This window comes from Diabrotica virgifera, chromosome 5, assembly GCF_917563875.1.
Source record: "Diabrotica virgifera virgifera chromosome 5, PGI_DIABVI_V3a".
Lineage (NCBI taxonomy): Eukaryota > Metazoa > Arthropoda > Insecta > Coleoptera > Chrysomelidae > Diabrotica > Diabrotica virgifera.
The window spans coordinates 223,761,016-223,768,136 of record NC_065447.1 but is presented as its reverse complement, the minus strand read 5'-3'; positions in this window follow the sequence as shown (position 1 = coordinate 223,768,136).

Sequence of the window (7,121 nt, the reverse complement as noted above, 5' to 3'; positions counted from 1 at the left end):
CCAACCATCTCTTCCTGGGCCTTCCTTTTTTTCGCCTTCCTACCGGCTTTCACTGTAACATCTTCTTTGTCGTTTTCATGTCATCTCTTCGCTGAACATGTCTCAGACATGACAGTCTTTGACTTTTCACAAATCTTACAATGTCATACCCTTCATTCAGTTCATTAACCTCGTCGTTTCTCCTGATTCTCCATTTGCCGTCTTCCTCTTGCGCCGGGCCATATACTTTTCTCAGTATATTTCTCTCGAATGTCCTGAGTTGGGCTTTATCTTTTTTCGTCATTACCCAGGTTTCACAACCATAGGTTACTACGGGTCTAATCAAAGTTCTGTAGATAGCCATTTTGGTTCTTTTGTCTAATAATTTCGATGTTATCAATCTTTTATTAGCATAGTATGTACGATTTCTACTGGAAATACGTGCATTAATGTCGCTACTTACGGAATTCTTCTGATTGATTTCTGTGCCCAGATATGTGAAGGCATCCACACGTTCAATAGTATAGTTGTCTATTCTTAAATTATTTTCAATCTCAGGTGTTCTTTTGGTAGACATGTACTTAGTTTTTGTTTAGTTTATTTTTCAGCCCTCTTTTTTGTGCTTCAGGATAAATTTCCTTGAACGTCTCCATTAGTCGTGTCTTGCTTCTACTAATAATGGCGACATCGTCTGCGTACGCAGTAATTTGTACTGTTTTGGTGTTTATATGGCCGGTTACATTGGTTTTCTGATGACTGCTACAAGAACTAGGTTGAACAGCATGGTTGAAAGTGCGTCTCCCTGTCTCATCCCCATGTTGATGTCAAACAGGGGAGACAGTTGACAGTTCTCCATCTACTCTAACTGCGGCTTTTGAACCCTTCAACGTCATTTTTATGAGGCTGATATATTTTTTTGGTATACCTAGATTTCGGAGGTCTTCCAGCATTTTGTCTCTTTTCACACTATCAAAATCTTGTTTAAAGTCTATATACATATTATATAGTTCTATGTCGTATTTATAAGCTTTCTCTTGTATTGTTCTAAATATGAATATGTTGTCTGTAGTGGCTCTATTTGGTCTGAATCCATTTTGATAATCACCAATTATATTTTCGGAGTATTCTGACAATCTAGTGTAGATAATGCCAGAAAGGATTTTGTATATTACATTTAACAATGTAATTGGTCTGTAATTCTGGCATTCCCTCTTATCTCCTTTTTATGTATTGGCTGTATAAGACCAACTGCCCATTCATCCGGCATTTGCTCCTTGGTCCATACCAACTTTATCAGGTAATGGATTCTTCTCCAGAGTTCGGGTCTTCCATATTTCAACAATTCTGCCGAAACTCCATCCGTTCCTGGCGTTTTACCGTTTTTTAGTTTCTTTATTATTTGAACTACTTCATAACTCGGATTTTCAATGTGCTGCTCCGCCGTAAAATATATTGTCTCGTTTTGATCATTTGCATTGTCTGCATTTAGGTTTTCCTCAAAGTATTCTTTCCAATTCATTATAATTTTTTGTTTCTCTGTTAGTAGTTCTCCGTCCTTGTCTTTGCAAATTGTCAATTTTGGTCTAAATAACTGGGTGCTTTCTTTTATTCTTTTATAGAATTTTCTGCTCTCGTGTCTGTTATTATGTTCTAGGATTTCTTGTACTTGTTTTTTCAAAGTCTCTATTTTTTTTCTTCTGCATATTCTGGTCGCTTGTATTCTCTTTTCGTTATAAATTTCTCTGCTATTTTTTGTGTTTTTTTGAAGTTGGTTAAGCCTAGCTTGCCTTTTTCCTCTACCGCAGTTCTGCATTCATCATCATACCATTCCGAATGTCTTTGCCTTTTTGATATTCCAACAGTTTCCTCTGCAGAATCAGTTATTATTGTTTTTAATTGTCTCCATTCTTTCTCTACAGTATCTTCCTCTCTGATTCCGTTGAGTTTTATTTGGAGATTATTTTGATACGCTTGTGTCTTTGTTGGACTTTTGAACCCTTCAACATTCCATTTTTTAATTTGGCTATTTTTCCCTTTGGCCACTGTCGTGATTTTCTGCCGCAATTTTGCTCCCACAAGATAGTGATTTGAGTCAGAGTTCCCCCGCGATACGTTCTGACATTAGTTATGTCTGTTGCCCATCTGTTTGAGATGAGGATGTGGTCAATTTGATTGGCTTCATTGGTTCCTGGTATTTTCCATGTTCCTTTATGGATATCTTTTCTCTGGAAGTTAGTGCTGACAATTATATAATTATTTGCTGTTGCAAATTGTGCAACCCTAAACTCCATTTTGACTGGTTTCATTATGGAAACTATATTTCCCAAATATGTTTACGAAAGTTTCTTCTTTCCCCAGCTTTGCATTAAAGTCGCCTAATGTTATAACAGCATCGTGTCTTTGGATTTTATCACATACTTCCTGAAGTTCTCCATAGAATCTTTCAACCTCGTCTTCATCAGCCTCTTCCGTCGGTGCATATACATTAACCATTGTCACGTTATGCAGTTTACACCTTTCAGTCTTAGTCTTATGGTGCAAATTCTGATGATATTGGTGTAAATGCGATAATGGCTTTTCGCAGTCTTTTAGACTGCGAAGTCTAATCTCTTCCATCTGATTTCCTGCAGTGCCAATATTTCAACTACGTATTTTTCAATTTCTTCTGCCATACGTATCATAGCTCCTGCCTTTAAGAGGGTTCGCACATTCCAGGTTACAAATTTTAAATCCATAATCATGTCCATTTTTCTTTGCTGAGTTCGTTGTTGTGAGATCAGTCCGTTTGTTTCATTAGCCATTGTATTCGCAACAATTGAGTTTTACAGGGAAGGGTTGTTAGCCCTTCGCTCAGCCCCCTATTCATCGGAGGACCAAGGCTCCCTTCTTCGTCAGCCCTGACCCCACCTTCCACTGGGATTGTTTACCCAATCTCCAGTGGGGTTGCTCAGGTTACCGGTGTGTACCAACTTGGAGGTGAAGATAGGATTGAGTAGGAGAGGCTGAGTGATGCTAACAGGATACGGCATCATGTATTACGATTCACTACCCCTTTAGACACCAGTATCCCGCGTACCAAAAAAGTTTATTAATAGCAAGCTGAAAATTTGTTAATAGCTTAACGGTGTCTAGTCGGACAAACTTTGATGCATAGGAACACTGGAACAGGGAAAGTTTTAATTGTGGAACAGGTTACAGGTTTCGAACGTCAGACTACGAAAATGTCCCATGTATTTTCTCGGACAGAACTTCCAATTGATTTATTACCCTTTCATTAAACTCTCGTGCAAAAATCAGACTGCCATTTACCACCAACATAATTCCTGTCATTTGACATGTTCTACGTGTCGGACTTATTAAAATGCCCAACATATTTGACGGACAAACATTTATTCATATATTATACCATAAATTTGTCTGGAAACACGTTCCATAATTATTAAAATCACGTTAAACAATTTAAAACTTGCCCTGTTCTAGTGTTCTCATACATCAAAGTTTGTCCGACTAGACACTAGGGTGGTGCGAAAAAAGTCAAGTTGATAATTCCGTGTCGCTATAGTGCGGAAAAGTTGCGATTGGTAATTACAAGAAAAACAAAAAAAGAATTATTCAAATCGGACTTTATCTTCCTATCCCACAAGAGGCCTAAAGATTATGAAAAAAATGAAATTTTACCTTTTTTCCAAAAAATTTTATTTATCCTTGGTGTACGTTTTATTTATCTCTGTAGTAAAATTTATTTACAGTTTGTATGGTAGAGTAATAAAAAAAGAGATTTACGCATTTAACGAATATCTTCTGATCCCGCAAGGTCAATCAAAATCTATAAAAAATTGAAATTTTTGATGATTTTGATTAATTAAAAAACATTTAGTTATCTCATTTTTCTGTTATATTGTAAAGCTCTTCGCTTGTTTAGATATTGTATGACAATATTTAAACAACCCAGAACTCAAAACGAGGGGGTGGTTGCAGTCGGGTGGTTCCACACGCACCCCTCTCTCCAACGAACCAATGAGTGTGTGTTTTTTACATTATTTACATATGTACATTTCTTTTTCATCTGTTTGTGTCCAGCTCTTAAAAATCAACTTTGTATTGTGATTTCTTGGTAAAATCTGGCAGCATGGAGCTTGATTTAAATGTTTTCCTGATGAATCCATCTGTTGATTGGGGCCCACATACATTAGCATTAGACGATGCTTTCGTGGGCAACTTTAGACACCGCTCGTCAGCTTGCATGTGACAGGGATAGTTTTGTACATTCCAGTCTGGCATGTCTCCCGTTGTAATGTAAGAAGTTATATCTTCATTTGAAACTTTTCGAAGAACTGGTGGAGAAGATAGTTTTGTAACATTCCAGTCTATTATTTCAGTGTAGTTCTGTTCTTGAAAATTTAAAGTAAGAGGGATGAAATTTCTAATACTTTTGCCCTTGGCTTTAGTCTGCCCGGCTTTTAACACTCTTCTTGGCCCTAGCTCTCTAATGTGTTTCATTTCTCCCTACTACTTGAAATTTTGAAGCACAGTACTAAACTAAAATAATAGACTGGAATGTTGCAAAACAATCTTCTCCACGACTTCCTCGAAGAGTTTCAAATGAAGTTATAACTCCTTGTATTACATCGGGCGACATGTCAGACTGGAATGTACAAAACTATCCCTGCCACAAGCCAGCTGATGAGCGGTGTCTAAAGTTGGTCACGGAAGCATTGTCTAATGCTAATGTATGTGGGCTTCAATCAAGAGATGGATGCATCAGGACAACACTTAAATCAAGGTCCATGCTGCCAGATTTTACCAAGAAATCACAATGCAAAGTTGGTGTTTGAGAGCTGGACACAAACAGATGAAAAAGAAATGTACATATGTAAATAACGTGAAAAACACACACTCATTGGTTGGTTGGAGAGAAGGGTGCGTGTGGAGCTAGAAGTGCAACCACCCCCTCGTTTTGAGATCTGGGTTGTTTAAATATTTTCATACAATATCTAAACAAGCGAAGAGCTTCACAATGTAACAGAAAAATGAAATAACTTAACGTTTTTTAATTTATCAAAATCATCAAAAATTTCAAATTTTTTTAGATTTTGATTGACCTTGCGGGATCGGAAAATATCCGTTAAATGCGTAAAACAATTTTTTTAGTACTCAACCATGCAAATTGTAAATAAATTTTACTATAGCAATAAATAAAACGTACTCGAAGGATAAATAAAATTTTTTGAAAAAAAGGTAAAATTTCATTTTTTTCATAATCTTTAGGCCCGTTGCGGGATCGGAAGATAAAGTCCGATTTTAATAATTCTTTTTTTGTTTTTCTTGTAATTACCAATCGCAACTTTTCCGCACTATAGCGATACGGAATTATCAACTTGACTTTTTTCGCACCACCCTACTAGACACCACTAATTAACAAATTTTCAGCTTGCTACTAATCAACTTTTTTTGGTACGTGGGATCCAGTCCTATAAAATTAATTATATGAAATAAATGGAGACCACAAAGTTATACACAAAATGATTATTATTGATAACAAGGTACTTAAAATTAATTTGCAGGTGGTCTGATATTTCAGATATGCTAATGACTATTTTTGATTTCAATGAACACTTGTGTTTAAAAGGGTACAAATATTCACATAGATGTGTATATCACAAAATAATCGAAATTGAAACGTGAACACACATTTAGCCAAAGTTAAAACATGCACTTCTTCTTTAAGTGCCATCTCCCAATCGGAGGTTGGATATCATCATCACTATCTTTACTCTATCTACCGCTGCTTTGAAGAGTTCTATGGAACTGTATTTAAAGCAGTCGCGTAAATTTGTTAACCAAGACACACTTTCCTTTTTCCCTTGCTCCTTCCTTCTCTTATGTTTTCCTGTATTGTTAGTCTTAGCATTTCATATAGCTGTTCCCTCATTACGTGTCCCAGATATTGTAACTATTTTTATTTTTATTGTGTTTATTATTTCGTATTCTTTGTCAATTTCTCGCAATCCTTCTGTGTTCGTTTTCTTCTGTGTCTTTGCTATTCTAAGCATCCTTCTGTAACACCACATTTCAAATGACTGTAGCTTACTTATGTGTTCTTGCATCTTGCTTCAGTGTCCACTTTCAAGTCCATGTTGTAGTATAGAAAATACGTAACATCTCAGAGCTCTTACTCTTAAATTCTAATCTAGGGGCTTTATTGACAGATAATTGTTTTCATTTAGTTTTTGTTTTAGTTTTGTTTACAGATAGCCCAATAAATGACCGTTTTGGAGTGTAATTTCCAGGGGCAACTCCGAATTGCATGAAAATTTGGATTTAGGTTCTACTTACCCTCCAATTCAAAGTTGAATTTGTGCCGTTGGTTGCTTTTACTTGGGGGGTAACATTTACCCCTTCTCGGGGGGTGAAAACGCGTGTTTAAAATAAGGTCGGAAATGGACAAATTGACTCAATTTAAGCACCTTTTGTTCTATACAGTTTTTTACGTAAGTAAATACTTTTCGAGTTATTCGCGATTTAAAATGTTGATTTTTCGACAAAAAAAACTTTCAGACCGTTTTTCCCAAATAACTCAAAATAGTTATTTTAGACGCGAAGCGGGAGTTCGGCAAGCAGTCGAGTGCGGAAAAGAGACTTTCTGCAAGAGTTAAGAACAATATTTTTTCTAAGAGTCTTTAAAAAATTACCAAATCTTAATCAATTAATTTAATTAATATGAAAATACATACACAAATTAATTCTTTGACAAGGTTGTCAAAACCAAACTTTCAATATAATTAGTTAGCATGACGACGATCTTGGTTTCCATGACAATGATTCAAAACGACTGTTATTGTCTACCGATTTGACTTTCGAATATTATGTCAAAATAATTTTATTTCATCGAATTGTCGCGTTAATTTCATTAAAACAGGAACACAATAAGATATATTTGAAATAAATTAGTAAATAATATCTAAATATTAGTTTATTGCATGTATTATAATTACTTTAAGGCCATATTAACATATCTAAATTAACACGCGTGCGGAAAAGTAAAAACCGCGTGCGGAAAAGTAACACGCGTGCGGAAAAGTAAAATTTTCTAAACTAAAATGCGTGCGCGAAAGTATACATTTTTGCACGCTCGTAGAAAA